We start from the raw sequence: 19,994 nt of genomic DNA on the forward strand, positions 1-19,994 counted from the left end.
CAAATCGCCTTTTATCTCACAAATTCTCCTCTGATAAAATTATTATTATTTTATTATTATTTTCTCACTTGCGAAACATTTTATCCTAAACTACTCCTTTCGTCTTTTATCACTTCTAAACATTTTAATTGACCTCAATATGCATTCGATCAATTTTATTTATCACCATATCAAAGTATGGGGTATTTCAATCTCCCCCACTTAAATAGAATTCGTCCTCGAATTCCAGTCGATGTTGCATTATCAATCTCCTTCTATGATCTTACTCCTTGTTCCTTTTATAGGGACATTCAGTTTATTTCCCTCGTTCACCTTCAGTTCAATTAAATGCTTTATTTAAAGCAATTATCATCATTTGGAACCGGATCAGTAATACTTTTCACAACCATGATCTCTTATATCTAGACACTAAGCATGCCTTTATCTCCATTATTACATTTGAACCATAACTTCATCTCAATTATACCGATTTCGATCACATATCATACTTACTTATGTATACCTATTCATCGTTTTATTAATTTGCTCCATACCAATTTTCTCAACCTTGATTCATCCATCTTATACTGGTCCAAACCCTTCCTTTAATGGAGTTTCATTAAAAACTTAAACAATTCAAGGTTTACTTTCAAAGTCATTCATAACTTTAATCGTTCATTACATGTCTGTTAACACTTTAGCTCACTAACCTCTCTGGACACTATTTCAAAATCTCCCAATTACCGAGAACCATTCTTCACTTCAGTTAGTAAAATTATCAATTTCATATATACATATATACATGCATTTTCAAATGTCAACCTCTCTCTTTATATATAGGAATCCATGTGTTCACATGCCTTGGACTACATTCCCCCATTATTCATCCGTATCCCAATCCTAGTTTCAATATAATAATTCTTATAGTGCATGTCAACCTTCCTATTATACTTGTGTATAACTTCATATCATTCATATCATTTCCAACCATATGTTTGAGTTTCCTTATACTATATATCATTCATCACAATGTCATCTCCATTGAATTATAATCTATTATACGTGTATGCTTTATAATCCTATTCATGCCTCAAAGATTTATCTCAACTTGATCATTGCATCTCATGCAATACCACAATTCCTAAGAGTCATCCTTTTTGTCCTTAATCATCTTTCATGCCTCTATATTACCTTGTATCTTTCTTGCATTACGATATTGATTTGTCACTTAAGACTCAAACCCATTTGAATCATGTATGCCTTAAGCATTTTCGAATTCCAATTTCCATAATATATTAGGAAAGTTTCATTATCTGACTTCATTTTCAAGGTCAACTTCTATCATCCTTTGTTCCACTCCTTCATATGAACATAACACCATTCTTCCTTAACTAATTTATAAATTGTACTTGAAATTGTAAAACTTAAAACTAGATTCCCCTAAAGTATTTTTCAATATTAATACTAATATCACTCTCAGCTTACAGCTTCCTTTTTATAATCACATAACTTAGTGCTTGCTTTAACGAGATCCAGAGCAAAACTTCTCTTGAGTATTTCCTTGGGAATATCTATCTTAAACTTATGTCTCACAGCATGTGATCCCTTAACTTGTGATTTAGCCGTTAGGCTTCTCAGCAAGTTTTAAAAATTTTACGTTTCATACTTGCTGTGTATGATTATAATCTCTTCTCAAAGATGTTTATGTATTCCTAAAACACTTAATCTTAAAGGTATATAAATACGTACTCATCCATTCAATCCTTAACTCATCTTCAGAGGTTTCCAGGGTGCCACATAATTAGCCTCATATTGTTACTAACCCTTGTCATTTTACTGTATCAAAACAGATATTACAAATTCTCATAATGATATTCTACATAAACTGATTTTCTATACCAGTCTCGTAATTCTTCCTTCACACTTTCATTACTTGGTATCTCATCTCAATATAGTCATCTCAAGAATCTTTTAAATTTTTTTCTTTTAATTATATGCCTATATACAAGGCAATAAAGAAGTTTTTCAATTCATTTGGGTAAACATTCTCCAAAATATTTAAGACTCCTAGATAACAAAACACAACGACCAACAACCAAAATTCAATTTGTAAGCTCATTATCGTGTCACTCCCATCTTACTCATGCATCATAGGCGTGAGGTATTCGGAGCAGTATAACATTGAACAGTCAATGCTGAAGTACTGTAGCTATTGGAAATTTTCTCATCAAAGCTATTTGTCTGCATTCAAAGTCACCACATCAATCATTCTCAACCAGTGGTTTCCCTTCTAGATATATATCATGAGTTCCATAAGTATAGGTACCTTCTATTTTCTTGTCATACACACTAAGCCAGATTAATACTTTCATCTCATGTCATCTTTTGACTTTTATCAACATTCATAAAATTCCACCTCATAACATCCTTTCCATACAGTGTAATAAATTCATGATACATATACCACTCTACACATAAGTTGTTTACTATCTACAACTTTCCTCAAATTTATTGTCATCCCTATCCAATTATCTTCTTTGTCTTATACTCCAATAATCTTATTGACTTTCGGTATAATTAACTATGAAAATAGCTTGGCTTCCTCCTCACTTTATTCTCGCAATCCTTACTGAATCAAAATTTTATATTCCCCATATTCCATAATTTAACTTCATTGGGTTATATTTGTGCCCGACTATTACCTCATAGTGTCATAACATCACTGAATAATCCCCTTCATGCTTAAATTACAATCATTAACTTAATCACATTATCCATTCCGAATGTCATTTATAACCTTATTGCTTCCTTCTATAACCTTCCTCAATAATTATATTACCAATTTATCCCTATCATACTAAAGATTCCCATATACTTTCAGTTACTTAAACAACCATTTTATAATACATTCTAGTCCTATACTTTAAAAGCCAAACTATTTTTAATTCTTTGTACAGATAATTATTATCTCTTTTACACAACATCTACTTAGAGTTAAGGTAGTGTAAAATCCTACGAAAATATTACATGTCCTTGGGATCATCATCTTAATCTGATCTTATCGGAAGATTCTACTCTGAGTCCTCCTAAAGATCCTCTTCCGGGTTTTCCTCCTTCTGAGATTTTTTCCTTTGCTCCTCAATCCAGGCTTGTTGTATTCTCCTATATTCTTCATCACTCACCGGTGTAGCATTTCTTCCACAACGAGGAGGAAAATGTCGTACACCTGACACTTTTCTAAGGGGTTTACTTGCCACTGTTACTTTCTCCTTATCCTTTTCTGGTTGTCCCCTTACATTTCTCCCACAGCCTGGTGGAAAGTGTCGGACTACTGTCACACTCTTCCTAGAACGAATATATCCCCTTGCAATTTCTTCCCTCGTCCATTCTCTAGGGTGCTCTCCAGGTTGTTTCGAAAGGAAATCTTGTTCAATTTTTGATGTATTGGAGCTACTCTCACTTTCAAAATTCTCGCTACTCTCGAAGCTCCCTTTATTATAAACTCATTCTGATAAGTTCTTAGGAATTCTATTATCAGAAATTCGAGACAGACCACCTTCCGAATCACCTGTATCAGGGTGCCATTTGCTTCTAGCTGTAGAATCTAGAGATCTCTCGCTATCACTATGAGAGGTATCGAGACTACCACCACTTCTAGACATGGTGTGTATGTCACCAGTGCACCTCAAAACCTATATACAATCAAATAGTAATTGTTTAATTATTTATGCATCTCAAAAGTAGGTAGATTTCTATATGAAGATGCATACATACTATTCAATCTAACCTAACTTAACTTATCTTAACTTATCTTAACTTAACTGGACTTGGGGCCACGCAGTGTCAGTGTAGATTCCATAAAACAACTTTAAAACCAAAAACTTTTAAATCCAAAGCTTTAAAATCAAAATATATGATCTTTAAACCATGCTCTGATACCAATCTAAATTGTCACGACCCGGAACTCCCCATCGAGCCCGTGACAACCGCCGCGAAGCCTCGACAAACATTCTTCACCCCGAATGTCGATCGAAACCTTGCAAGGCTCTCGTATCAGCTTTCGCACTTCCCCGGTGAGCAATAGTTATCAAATAATCAAAATACGAAAGATTACAAATCATTTCCAAATCATAACATAACATTTTTTTTTTTTGCTCATAGGGGCATTTTTGTCATTTTTGTCGAAAACCTCGAAACTTGCTAAAAATGTAGTAGGTAAGCCGAAAATATATATTTAATGATTAAAAAAAATTAAGTATCTAAAACGTTCATTTGAAGTGAAAATTTGACCATTTGAATATAATAAAAATATTCAATAAAATAAACTATTTTCTTGTAAAATAATTTTCATAAAACTATCGATACATAATTCTTATAGCGTAAAAGATAATTATATACATATATACTATAAAACAAATAACCAAAGCATAAAATTTCTTTTACAGTGACACGTGGGCCCACATCTATCCAAAATGCATCGGAAGCTGGAAACCTACAGCTTTTACCGATTCGAGTCCAAATGAAAGTCCTTGTCAAAATCAGCTAACTATGGAATTCCCTGAGCCTGAAATGTGAGGAAATGAGGGTGGTGAGATTATAAAATCCCAGTGAGTAAACAGATACCATCTAAACTATCTAAAGTCGAGTAAATGGAGACAATTAAAATAAATCATCATACTGTAATTTCATTACCTTTCAACTCATTTCAACCAAATAAAATCAATCCATGAAAATCGAGAAATCAACTTGGCTTATGAATTTCTTAAAACTTTGGCTCGTGCCAAAACTCATACTCGGTGATACCTTGCGCAGGGCATCTAACCGAGTCCGCCAAGGCTGTTAAAATTTTGTGTACACTTAAAATATATTTTTGTTTGAAAAAAATACAGCCGTTCCTTGGCGTTGGCTGAGTTCCCCTTCACGTGGTGGTTTGGCGTGAAGTGAACCCTAAGCTATACCCCAGGAGATACCCTACGCGCCTCTCCGTTCGAGGTAATAATATAATGGAGTTTACCGTGCCCCTCTAATAGGCTGGTCCACGGAACCCCCTCTGCAGTAAATAATTAATATATAATCCACCAATCAATAAAATTCATTCTAGCATGTCATGGCAATTTATCACAACCTAGCCTCTCAAGGCTGAATACACAGTATAAATAATTATAACACCAAAATCAGTTTAGCCATTCATGCTCATTTATTGTCATAAGCCATTCAATTCAGAACCATAAATTTGCAACACAAACTAGCAGTCTCCAATTACTCTATTTTCAAAACCAATATTCGATTTTTCAGAAAATTTATAAAATCATTTTATAAAATCACAATTTCCCTTAAAACATAACAATTTACCATATAACCCATTTTTCATAAAATCACATAGTTGTATAAAACTACTCTAGATAATTAAGACGATAATAAGTTTACTCACTATGTCTAGAATGCAGACTTTCGAAGCACTCTGTCTACTGGTCCTCGGATGCAATTTCCTTGCCTTTATTGGAGGACTCACCACCTTGACACAGTACAAAATCGAGAATTTCACTAAGTTGGTACTAAATCAAAATTAAACTAATTTGGACTACCAATGCATGATATGGAATGCAAAAATGCACTGGTAACTATTTAAATCCGGTATTAGCCTAATTCGTCTTATCACCCGATTAAATTCCTAACGGGTTTGTTTAAACTCCAATTTAATTCTTTTCAGTTTCTATACCTCAATTACACCCAAATTAACTTAATGTCCCTCAGTGTGATGCAAATTATCAGTCCCAACAGCAAATTACAAAAATACCCCTAGTGGGTAAAAATTCGTATTTTTGCTCCAAAAATTCCCATTATTTTTCTAGGCTCATAATTCATTATTCCTTAACCAATTCTCCTAGAATAAAATCAAACTCATCCTCACTCACTACATGGTAAATTCAGCCATTAATGGTTGGGGGAGAAAATAAATTCTTTTCTTGTTGTTTTGTTTCTAAATATGCTAAACTAACTAAAAACACTAACATAAATTAAAATCAAATAAATCCAACAACTTTCTCTCTCCTAACCCATTTTTTCAGAATTGAATTCATCATGAAAACATGTAATTTAATCATGGAAAATAAAGAGAAATGCTTGGGAATAAGAAAACTCAAGCTTAATAGAAAAAATCTCACCTTTTTCACTTAATTTCCTTGAAAATTCACACTTTTTCTTTGATTTTCTCTCTCTAGGGTTTTGTTTTCTCCTTTCTCTCTCTTGTTTCTTGCTTGGCCGAATGTTGAAGAAGAAGAATGGGTGGGCTGATTTTTTTTTATGCCTTTTTATTGTTTAATGAAATAATATTATTTTATTCATATTTTAAATATTTTATTAATTCTTTTTTTTTTTCTAGCCATCCACTTGTCCTATTTTTTTCACCATGCATTCCCTTTGACTTATCCAAGTCTTAAGTGAAATTTCCAGATTTTTCCACAGTTTTGGTGGAGCAAATTTTTCAAAATTACACTTTTGCCCCCGAACTTTTCAAAAATTACATTTTTACCCCAAAAATTGAAAATTTTCCATAATGCATAATTTTCACTCCTCATACTCATTTCACACTCCAAATAATTAAATTTGATCAAAATCCTTTCAAAAAATTAAATTTTCGATTCCGAATGGTAAAATTACCATTTTACCCTTTTACTCCAAATTATACCGAAATTAAAATTTTTCACTTCTAAACCTCAAATCTTACTCCAATAAGTGAAATGGGGCCAAAAATCTTTTCTAAAAATTTCCATTTTGTCCCCAGGTGGCAAATGACCATTTTGCCCCTAGATAGCGAAAATTCCAATTTGACTCCAAATTGATCCTCGAACTCCGAATCACCATATTAACCCATTCTGGGACTTTAAAATTCTTAATTTCATTATAAATTCTCTATTTGATCTAGTTCGAGGCTTAAATCAACTTTATTGTACCTCTAGGTACAATACCGACTTTTGTAAATTTTTCGAAACTCTCCTAGCATGCAAACATACTATCCATCACATGTATGTCATGATAAATATTTTTATAGAGTCGAGCTTGTCATCTTCTCCCCCACTTGGATCAACCATATGATCTTTCTTCTTGATTGACTTCGACATCCGGCTAAATATTAATATTTTAATAATATTTTATTAATAAAATATTATTTTATTCTACAAATTTTATCTTGTCTCTTTGGTACCCAAAATACCTTATTATGCCTCACTTGACTTCCAAATCGCCTTTTATCTCACAAATTCTCCTCTGATAAAATTATTATTATTTTATTATTATTTTCTCACTTGCGAAACATTTTATCCTAAACTACTCCTTTCGTCTTTTATCACTTCTAAACATTTTAATTGACCTCAATATGCATTCGATCAATTTTATTTATCACCATATCAAAGTATGGGGTATTTCACATAGCTATGGAATATATATATATATATCTCACTACTAGAAACTCGGGCAATTATGACAAAAAAGTTTCTATCACTATTTTCTATTGCAATTAATTGGAAAGTGAAAATTTTATCTGGCACCAAAAATTAGAGACAAAATCTTGTGATGAAAACCGTTACAATATTAAAATTCCTTGTTTAGTGTCAAAATTAGAGACAGAATTGTGACAAAAATTTAATTCGGGCAACCCGAGTACATAACATGCGACCAATTTAAGTATAGTTACAAATTATTATGACAAAATAATCTATCACAAGGATAAGTTTAATTTAATATTATATTTTTGTTACAAAAGTAGTGACGGATTTGTGACAAATTGTTTGAAGGGAAAAGGGGCGCCTTGCTAAATTAAAAATAAAATTAGTTGTCACAAATCTATCACTAAAAATCTGTCACAAAAGTTATTTTCAACTTTATTTATATAATTAAACAAAAAATTAAATACTTTCGTTTGGATGAAATAAAAATATTATATTTTTGTTTTTTGTGTATAGTATATATTTGAGTTTTTATAAGTATTTAAAATTGGTAACATATATATATACTTGTATTAATTAATATGAAATTACATGCAATTATATATTTTAAGTGATATAAATTATATGTTAATATTAATATATGATATTAAATATGGCTTACATATTAATATGCTATGTATGTCTTTGCTAGAATTTTGAATATTGTTATAATTATCTAACTATTGATAATTAACAACGTTAAGCAAGCATAAATTTTGGTGGAAATATATATATATATTTTCTTTATAAGCAACCATGGGCCATGGCGAAATATCTACGAAAATAAATATTAGTTTTTTCATATTCTAATTTTTTAGTTTACAATGAATAAAGAATAAATATGAAAAATTTTATTTTTTATAATATTTGTAGATGTTTACTTTGAATGTATTTGTAATTTAAAACAAGTTTAATGAAATGAATATAAACACTTGTTTTCTTATTTTCTTATTAATATTAGTAAAACAACGAGTCAATGGAGCTTTTAGAACTGTAATTTTATTTAGTAATTTCTCATTTTATAAAAGAAAATTTTCAATCCTTTGCAAATCATAAATTGAAACCTACTTAGCTTGAAAGTTTAAATAAAATTTAATTTTAATTTAATAAATGATTCAACATTTCAACTAATAATGCTTTCTTAGATTGACATTCATGTTAGGTTTGCATCCTTTTGCCCTAATAACTTTACACTATGTAAAATTAATATAATACTTATACTTATTGATGTATAAGTAATTAATATTTTACAAAATAATAAATTAAGTTAATAATTAATTAATATATTATATAAAGAATAAAATAATATTATTTTTTTATAATTTAATAATATTAAATATATTGTATTATACATTAATTTCTAATATATTATGAATATCTAAAGATATTAGTCATTTTTATAATGTTTATAGTTTATATAATAAACTTAACATAAATATATTACATATAATATAATATAAATCTATTAAAGTTTATTATTATTAAGAATTATTCATTTGTTAATAAAATTTAAAATATTTTAACTTTATATAATTTATATAAAATGAAATTAAACTTTAAATGAATACTAATCCCTAACCTTAATCTAGGAGGTTCAATTTACCAAATTTCATTTCTAAATTTGATCCCCCTTGCCCCTTGTTACCACGGCTGAAACTTCCTTTGCTTGCTGAAAAGACCAAAGTTCTTTGCTTTGCTCTTCTTTCTTCAAATAACTTTCCAAACTCTTCACTGTGGTTCTAATCTTACAACTTTGGATTTTAAGGTTTTTTTCTTCTTTTTCTCTCTCTCCTCATTTTTCTTACTCTTTCTCTTTTTATTTTTTTCTGTTTGGTTCCGAACCAAAATTGATTTTTTTGTCTATACCCTACAATTTCAACAGTTTAATATGTTTTTCATTGGTCTTTGTTTGTTTTGTTCTTTCTTTTTTTGTATGTTTTGGATTTTCTTGTCTTAGTTGTTGTTAGATCCCTGGTGAGTTGTTGAGGAAATGAGAAATGGTGGAGAATGAAGCTGAAATGTTGCTTACTAGCTATCACTATAAGTAATAGTACTATTATTTTTCATACTTTTTTTTTTTGTAGTTTATAAACCGTATTGTTATTAGATCTAGATATGTTTGAGTAGATTTATTTTCAGTTTGTGGATTTATTTTAGCTTTATTGGGAGGGTATGCTGGGATTCAACCTCATGCTCAAACATGAAAATAATCAAGAAATTAAAAATATAACGCAGCGAAATAATAAATTAGCATTTAATTAGAGAAATAGCTAAATCTTACAAGATTAATGATTGTATTTTTGATGTAATTTTCTAATTAATTATGAAAATTCATAAGTTTAAGAGTTACATACTATAACAACCCGTTCCTCAATCGCTACCGACGTCCAAGTCTTACGGGAGAACTCGCCAAGTCCCGAACAAGCCTTATTCGAAACTCTTGCTAATATGTTATACTGATTCCATCGATCCATGTAATCTCTTTGAACCATATAACTATTTTTAATATGATTTGAATGAAAAGTTGTAATAAATCGACTTAACCTTTATTCCTCATAATTGTAAAAATACATCAAGGTATATAATCTGCAAATGTACATTTGTATTAACACTATTGTCTATTTCATAACAAAATACACTATGACGACTCGACTTTTAGCAACAGAGTGACTCGGAATAAAGTGCTATGAGATGCCTTTACCTATCCGCGGTGGACAATATGTGCCGATGAATGCATGTTAGGCTAATCACTATCTGCAAAAAGGGAGATAAGGGGTGAGTCTCACAGACTCAGTGATCATTGGCTCCATGAACAAGGCATAGATGGAAAATAATCTTAAAGCAGATAATTTGAAGGATAAAACCAAAGTATAAATGATAACCTTATAAAATATCTATCACAACCCGATACTCCCTTCGAGCCCGTGACAATAGCCGCGGTGTCTCGATAGACACTCATTACCCGGAATGCCAACCGAAACCCCACAAGGCTTTAATATCAGTTTCTCATTTCCCCTGTGAGTAACTGTTGCCAAATATCATGTTCTAATAGATTTTAAGCTATTTCCAACTTAAAACAATAAAAAAATGATTTTTGTTTCACATGGGTATTTTGGTCATTTTTCTTAAAAATTTCAAAACCAGCCAAAATGTAGTATGTGAGTGCAAAACACATATTTCATAATAAAAAATAAGTTTAGATGTTTAAAACATTCATTTAAAGTGAAATTATGATTATTTGAATATAATAAAAAAAATAAAAGAAATATTCAATAAAATATTCTATTTTCTTATAAAATACTATTTTTAGAGTTATACGTAAATAATTTTTTTGCAGCGTAAAAGCAAAATAAATTCATACATACTGTAATACAGTAAGCCAGAGTATTTAATTTAATTTACAATAACTAGTAGGCCCCCGAATAACCAAAAGTAAGAGAGACTGTGAACATATAGTTTGGAGGATGCAAATCCAATGGTAGCCTCGGTGAAATCAGCTATCTACAGCCTATTCTGAGCCTGAAATGGGTGGAAATGAGGGTGGTGAGATTATATAATCCCAGTGAGTAAACAGACACCATCCAAAATATCTAAAGTCGAGTAAATGGAGACGATTAAAATATTCCATCTCAATATGTATTTCATAACATAAATATTCATTTCATTTAAATAATCAACATGGCTTATGAGTATCTTAAAAGCTTGGCTCTTGCCAAAATTATTCTCGAGAATACCTTGGGCGAGGCATTTAACTGAGTCCACCAAGGCTGTTAAATAATTTTGTATACACATAAACATATTTTTAGTTTCAAAAACACAGTCATTCCTTGGCGTTAACGGAGTTCATCATCACAAGGTAGTTCGGCGTGACGTGAACTTTAACCATACCTCAGGAGATACCCTACAGGCTTCTCCGATCGAGGTACATATATAACTGGATTTCGTGCCCCTCTACTAGGCTGGTCCACAAAACCGCCCACTGCAGCAAGCTAAACCCACCATACAATAAAAATTCAATAGCATGACATGGCAATTTTATCATTATCCAGCCTATCAAGGCAAACAACAATTTATACATTTTCAACACAAATACCAATTCAGCCATTCATGCCAATATTGTCATAAGCCAATCAATTAGAACCATAAATTCACAATACATCAAATGGTCTCCAATTACTCTATTTTCAAAGCCATCATTCAATTCAAGATAATTTATAAAATCATTTCATTTAAACACATTTTGTTTATAAAATCTAAAAATTAACCATTTAACTCATTTTTCATAACATTCACAAAATTGAATAAAAAGACCACTTTAGATAATTAAAATGATGATAAGGTTACTCACTATTTCGGGAGTCGAATTTTTAGAGTACTCTGACTATCGATCCTCGGGTACAATTTCTTTGCCCTTATCGGAGGATTCACCTCCTAGACATAATGCATAATCAAGCAATTTACCACATTGGTGCTAAACCATTATAAAACTATATGGATGCATGAAATGGAATGCAAATTGTTCGGATTATCATCTAAACACGGTGTTCTACACAAATTAAATTGAGCACCCAAATAAAACGGTATTGGCCTAATTCGATCTATCACTCGATTAATTGGCCAATACGTCCAATTCAACTCCAAATGATTTCGTTTTTCTCCCAATACTCCAAATCATCAAACAAAAATTAAATAACTTGAAATATGGCAAAATCATCCTCACATTTTCTCTTGGAAAATTTGGCCATGGTGGGTGCATCAACACTATAATTTTTCCTACTTGATTTTCTTACCGTAATTCATCATTTCCTAACCAATTCACTTGAAATAAAATCAAATCCACCATCCACACTCTACATGAAAAATTCAGCCAATGATGGGTAATGGGAGAAAGTGAATTTTTCTTACTTGATTTTCATGCTACACATCACTAACTAACTAAAAACACTAAAATATCTTAAAATCTAACCAAATCAAGCATCAAAACTCCTCCCCCCATGTCCGGCCAGCAAGGGATTCATCATGCAAACTTGATTCTCAACCATGGAAAATGCAACATAATGCATAGGAAAGGTAGATCACAAGCTAGAATTGAAAAATCTTACCTTTTTTCACTTGTTTCCTTGAATTTTCACACTTTTCCCTTGAATTTTTCCACCTAGGGTTTTTGTTCTTCTTTTCTTCCTTTGTTCTTCCTTTGTTCTTGTTTTGGCCGGCCATATGAAGAGAAATAGGCTGATTTTATGCTAATTTATAAGAAAAATATTAAATGGATGAGAATTTGACACATGTCACCATTCCATTGGTCCATGTGTCATTCTTACTCATTAAGCAATCTCTCTCCACCACTTAAATTTTCTCAATTATCCATGATAATATTGGGTAAAATCCATGTGCTGGACAAGTGTTGGTGGTGTAAAATTATAATTTTACCCCTGGGGTGACAAAATGACTATTTTACCCTTATGCTCGAAAATACAATACACTTAAATAACGAGTTGTCACATAATTGAAAGTTATCTACCCAATTAGACATATCATGGCTTATTGAGCACACTCAAGGTTATGGCATGTTGAACAGGGTCCTAGCCCACTAAAAAGATCTTAAAGGAGACTTTTCAAAGAGACTTTGAGGGTTATCATCTTGTAGAAAATAATGGGAGAACTATTTATAATTTAAAACCTTGTTTTAAATAGTTTATGCATGATATTTACTTATTACTTTATTTTATCTATTTAGGCACAATTTATATACATGGCTAATAATTTGTCACTATGGAGCATCTTGGATGCAACTAAACTCACTAACCCAAACTTCTTCGATTGGTTTCAAAACCTCAAAATTGTCTTGAAATAGGAGAAGAAATCCTATGTCTTTGACACTCCTATTCCACCAGTCCCTACTAATGATGCTAGTGCTAAAGAGTGGGAAGCATATCAACATCATAAGGATGACGATGAGCAAGCAGCATGTGTGATGCTAGCCAGTATGATCCTTGAGCTCCAAAAGTAGCATGAGCACATGGATGTCCAGTCCATGATTCTTCACTTTAAAAAATTGTTTGATAAAGAAGGGCACACTGAAAGATATGAGATCTTTAAAGAACTATTCTGATGCAATATGGTGAAAGGCAGTTCTGTTAGACCCCATGTGCTGAAAATGATTAGACTCATTGAGAGACTTGGACACTTGGGATTAGCGATGGATCATGAGCTAAGTATAGACTTAGTTCTACAATCTCTTACTGATAGCTTCAGTCAGTTCATGTTGAACTTCCATATGAATCGATTGGAAGCCACTCTTCCCAAACTTCTAAATATGTTGGACACAGTAGAGAGGTCCATCAAAAAAGATAAGGGATCATTGCTTCTTCTTTCTTCTTCGAAGGATTATACAAACCAATAAAAGAAAAAAGCCTAAAAAGGGAAGAAATCCCAAAATGAGAAAGCACTGAAGTCTAAAGGAGGTGTCAAAAAGGACAAAGAGAAGGATATTTGCCATCATTGTGGTTAGACATTAAAGGAAGAACTACAAGGAGTACCTAGCTACTGTGAGCGAGAAAAAGAAGCTTATTGTAGTTTCTAATTCAAGTACCATTTGTTAAATAATTCTGCTTTATATATTAAAGGTAGATGATACCTCAAAGTTGTTTTTAATATGTTTAACATATTGTAGGGACCAAAGATAAAGATGAGTAGAAAATTGGTTGAAAAGGTGACCACAAGGATGGATTACGTAAAGCATTACATGCTACATTGGATGGTTACACTCCTATTTATCTCAACAAGTTGAATAATTTATTGGGATGTTTTTGAAACATTAATTATGCTATTTCCATGGGAATGGTGGGTGAAACATTTGTCTTTAGCATTTGGATGTGGAAGTTTATATGTTTCAAGTTTGAATAATTATTTGAAATAATTATGTCATATTTAATTATCCATGCTTCATGTTTATCCTTGCAATGATATTTGGTCAATTATGAATTATGTTCAATTAATCAAAAGGTTGAATATTGATTCATATAAAATGAAACTTTCTTAAGAACAAAACATAGAGATGAATGTTTAAGAAAGAAAACAACTTGATATTGTGATATGATTTGGTCCATATCTCTCAAATCTATAAAGCCCATCATGATATTCTAAACCAATATGATTCCAAGCATACATTGAGATGTATATATATGTGTAACATCATGGAATATTCAATAGAGTTTGAATATTACTCTCACAAAGGATGTAGGATTTAGTGGGAGCACAATGACAATAAAAAAAATATTTAAAAAGGGCCAAATGGCATAACATGGAGTGACATATGCATATGATGCATACAGCATAGTTTAGTTGGAATGGTTCCAAGGAGCACAAGAGACTATACGTGTATATAAATAAAGTCATATACATCCAATTAAAAAGGGCTCTAACAAGAAGATATTTAGATTGTTAGTCTATGGAATTGATAAAGGGTTCTGAACATTGTTAATGAAAAAATGGAGCCATACTAGTAGAACTTGGGCCTCGTTGGATCTAGATATAGTAATATGACATGATGTGATGCACAGACATCTCGAAGATAGATAAAGCAATTAACCATATTGAAGGGCACAACCAAGTCTACATTGAGACACAATTGCTAGATGGATTGAATCCACATACGATCAGGTAGTAATTGGCTTTGTGCTAGTGAGAGATGTTGAGATGAGCCCTGTAGCCAATTAGGATTGGTTAAGCCTTGATTCCAATCATGCAACAATACCATTCATGTTGAATGATTAGAGGTTTTCCTTCATCAATAAGACATCAATTATAATGAGTTATAAGTCTAATTGGATGAAGTCCATGAAATTAATATGCCTTGCAAGGGAAATGTAACAGTTTACACTTATGATATCCCTATACATCAAAGCATAATCTCCAAATGTTCCTAGTCAATGAATCATTGAGACTAGACATCAATGATGCTTAGAGATTGGTATATTCTATGTTCCTTACTTTGGAAGTAAGCAATCAATCTCATAGATTAAAGTATAGAGATACTTGAAATTAGAATATAGGTGCTTGTCAAGGAGAACAAGTTCATTGAACATGACCCACCATGAGAAGTGCATTTGGTAATACACTCCAATGTCTATGCAACAATTCTCATGTGTCAATCGTGTAAACACTCCCTAGACTCGACACACTATGTTGTCTTATATGTCGAATGCTATGCTTTAATTTCATCCTTACGTGTGTCTGACCAAAGATACCTAAACAACATGCTTTTGGGTATAGTATGGAGTATGTGAAGGTAAATGAGTGGTCAAGAAAGAAATCATCACCTTAAGTGTTTTAGAGGACATATCCTTTCGGTTCTTGGTTAACATTAGCTTATTGAAGTCCTTGGCCAAGGCGACTTAGAGATTACGAAAAGGTTTCATAAGTCTCTATAAAGCTAATGCTATAACGGTAGGAACAACCATAGAGGTCAATAAGAATAGACACTATACCAAGCTTTTATCATCTTGAGGATATATGATGAGGGAATGAATTACGTTGATAGATTGTACACTAAAAGGTTGTCAAAGAACCCTTGGACTCTCCTAACAATTGGGTGGTTACGATGCATTGCTAGATGCCAATCTTGGTCTATAGAATTGATTATAAATTAATTAATTGAAATTTATATTAATCAATTAAATCATTAATCAATTCCATTACCAACATGTTAGGAACCTAATGGATCACAAACAATAATTGCATTTGAATTAAATTAGGAAAGTGATGATTTAAGTTAGACTTAAATCACATGTTAGGTAATTAATTTCTATAAACTTAATTAAAAGAGTTTAATTAAGTTTTAGACATAATTATAAATAGTTATAATTATAAAGCTTTGATTGCAATATATAAAGGAAATTAAGTTTGATTTTAATTTCCAAAAAGAGTTTAATTAAATAATGGGCTCAATATTATAATCTGTTTTAATATTAAAGGCTTGATTGCAAAATTGAAGTTATTTTAACCTACTATATAAGTCACCTTTTAACTATTTTCCATATAAGAGATTTGCACAATTGAAAAAATCCTAATTCTTATATGAAAAGAAAAAGCGTTTTCTTTCTTTGCTGCCACTCTTTTGTGTGAAAGAGGAAATTGCTTATGAAGCAATTTTCAAGAGAAGTTCAGCAAAGCTTCTGAAAAAGAAGAAAAGGATAATTCTTGTCCTCTTTGCTAGCACAAGTATAGTTAAAGACTCCCTCATTTGTTGAAGGTTCATGTGCAATCGTGTGCACTACAGTTGGAGGCCAAGCACTGGATAGGTTAGGGTTTTTGCTCCTTATTGTAACACCCTGTGACCTCGTTTAGCCATCAATAAGACCTTATCGATAAAATGAAGAGTCACTTGATGTAAATTAAGCGTCGAAAAGCAGTTACAGGTGAGAAGAATATTTTAAGATAAACTATTATTTTATAAATAAAATAATATTTAAATATTAATATTTTATCTGTTATTGGGATTAGTCATGAAAAATGATTATATGACTAATCTAAGTGGGGGAGAAGAAATAAGAAAGAATTTCGAAGAAAAACGACGATAATTGTGCCAACGTGATTTTATTAAATCAAGTTAACGAGGGTAAGTAAATATTTAAAATATTATGGTGACACCGCGTTAAAGTACAATTTCGATATTATGATTGTAAACGTGTAGAGGAAAGAGATAGATAAAAATTAGAATTTTTAAATGTATAAGAAAGATTGAATTTTAAAATACCGAAGTTGGAGGGTGGTGTAGTAAATAAATGAAGTTGATAGTTGATATGTAAATTTTATTATTTTGAGAAAATAAAATAAATAAATAATAAAATAAATGATAAAATAATAAAAAAATAAAAAGAGTTGGGAGTGAAATGGAGTAAAGCAATGAAAAGAAAATAAAAAAAGAGTGATGGGGACAAGGCAAGTCGGTTTCTCTCAAAAAGAATGGCAGCACATCAATAATAAAAAAAATGGTAAAAGATGATGGGCAGTCGCCCATGTGTGAATTAAAAAAAAAAAGGATCTAAAAACATTTTTAATGAAATGAAGGAGGTAGAGGCTGGCCAAGTGATATACAATAGATGAAAGAGGGAAAGGCAAGGAAAAGTCAAAGAAAGGCATGGGTTCATGGGAGAGAAGGATAGGATACAATAATAAAGAATAGAGAAAGCAAAGAAAGGAAAATGAAGGTGGGGGCTGGCTATGTGAGGGAAGAAAAAGGAAGAGAGAGATTCTGAAGAGTTAGAAATCTCGAGAAGAAGAAGAAAAAAAAAGAAAAGAAAAGAAAGCTTTGAAATATTGCAGCTGAGAGCATGGAAAAGGGAGAGAAAGCAAGAGCTGGTGCTGCTAGGTTTGTGAGGGAGAAAAGAAGAGTTGTTGCTGCTAGTTTGAGAGAGAGAAAGGAAGGATTTTGCTATCGAGTATGTGAGGGAAAAAGGAAAGGTTGTGCTACCAGTTTTGAGAGTGAAGGAGGAAGGATTGGGGATGCAGCTATGGTGAGAAAGCAATTTGGTGAAGGAAAAGAAACGGGAGCCTAAGTGGTAGTAGAAAAAATATATATATATACATAAATATATAATAAATAAATAAATTATATATATATATATATCAAGTGGGTTGCAAGCGTCAAAAGAAATAAATAAAGATATGTCACGACCCGGAACTCCTATCAGGCCCAAGACAATAGCTGCGACGTCTCAATAGACACTCATTACCCCAAATGCCGATCGGAACCCTGCAAGGCTTAGCATCAGCTTTCGCATCTCCCCGATGAGCGACAGTTATTAAATCTCGCATTTCAAGAAATTATAAGTCGTTTCCAAATCAAAACAATAAAATATTATTTTCCAGCTCACAGGGTCATTTTCGTCATTTTTCGTCGAAAATCTCAAAACTTGCTACAAATGTAGTAGGTAAGCAAAAAATATATATTTAGTGATTTAAAAACAAATTAAGCATCTAAAACGTTCATTTGCAGTGAAAATTTGACCATTTGAATATAATAAAAATATTCAATAAAATAAGCTATTTTCTTGTAAATTAATTTTTATAAAGCTATCGGTAAATAATTCTTATAGCGTAAAAGTTAATTATATTCATATATACTATAAAACAAATAATCAAAGCATAAAATTACTTTTACAGCGACACATGGGCCCACATCTAACCAAAATGCATCGGAAGTTGAAAACCTATAGCTTTTGCCAATTCAAGTCCAAATGAAAGTCCTTGTCAAAGTTAGCTAACTATGGAATCCCCGAGCCTGAAATGTGAGGAAAAGAGGGTGGTGCGATTATAAAATCCCAATGAGTAAACAATTACCATCAAAAGCATCTAAAGCCGAGTAGATGGAGACAATATAAAAACGTTATATCTCAATAATGTTCATAATGCAAAATTCGTTTCAATCTATACCAAACAATTTCTTTTCATCAAAATTTCCCTGAGTTATGAGTTTCTTAAACTTGGCCCCTGCTAGAATCATTCTCATGGGTACCTTCGTCAAGGTATCCCACTGAGGCCTCCAAGGCTGTTAAATATCCCATACCTATAAACATGTTTTCGCATCTAACACACAGCTGTTCCTTGGCGTTGGCTGAGTCTCACTCTCACGTGGTGGCCCGAACGTGAGGTGCACTCAAATCTTACCTCAGGAGATACTTCATCCAACATCTCCCCCCGGAAGTAAATATATAATTGGGTTACCGTACCCCTCTCATAGGCAGTCAATGGAAACCCCCACCGCTACAGTGATCGTTTAATATACCACCAGAACCATAAAATTTTCAGTAGCATAATATGGTGAATAAATTTAATCCAGTCTATCGAGACCAATCTAAAACTGTTCATATATTTCATGCCAACCCCAAAAATTTAGCCATCATGCTACCATAGTGTCATAAGCCACAATTTCAATAACATATAAAATCATAAATTTCAACACAGTCTCCATATACTCAATTTTTCGAAAATAATATTTGATTTCAAAACCAGCATAAATCTCATTTTTATTAAAAAAACATTTTAATTGGAAAACATAATATTTTATAATTTAAATTCATCATTCAATAAAAGCATCAAACAAGTATAATTACTCTAGATATTTAAGACGATAAATTGTCCACTCACAGTTCTAGGAGTCAATGTACTCCTAATCGCAATCTTCAAGCACAATCTCTATACTTTTACCAGTGTAATTTGCTCACTACCTATCCACAATATACAATACATAATTCACCACATTAATGCTTGACCATTATAAAATCAATTCAGGCTCGGTGTTTATGCATGATATGATATGCAACTTATCCGACTACCACTTAAATGTGGTGCTGACCTAATTCGACTTATTACCCGATTAAATGACAATTGTGTCCGATTTGGCTCCAAATTGCTCCATTTTATTTCTAATATTTTAATTCACTAAATACAATCCCAATAACATCAATTTCAACATCAAAACCCTCCCATTTCTTCATGGAAAAATTCGGCCATTACAGTGCACTAACA

General features: G+C 31.8%; 1 long non-coding RNA gene across 1 annotated transcript; it reads right to left on the bottom strand.

Annotated features, from left to right (window-relative positions):
* Nucleotides 1-4,269: 4,269 nt before the first annotated feature.
* LOC148763583 (uncharacterized) lies at nucleotides 4,270-6,286 on the bottom strand. Its single transcript, XR_016025522.1, has 3 exons — nucleotides 6,144-6,286; nucleotides 5,411-5,494; nucleotides 4,270-4,543 (listed from the first exon to the last, which is right to left on the bottom strand). It is a non-coding gene; the product is annotated as an uncharacterized LOC148763583 (long non-coding RNA).
* Nucleotides 6,287-19,994: the final 13,708 nt, after the last annotated feature.

Source organism: Theobroma cacao, chromosome 3 (assembly GCF_053813885.1).
Source record: "Theobroma cacao isolate CCN51 chromosome 3, ASM5381388v1, whole genome shotgun sequence".
Lineage (NCBI taxonomy): Eukaryota > Viridiplantae > Streptophyta > Magnoliopsida > Malvales > Malvaceae > Theobroma > Theobroma cacao.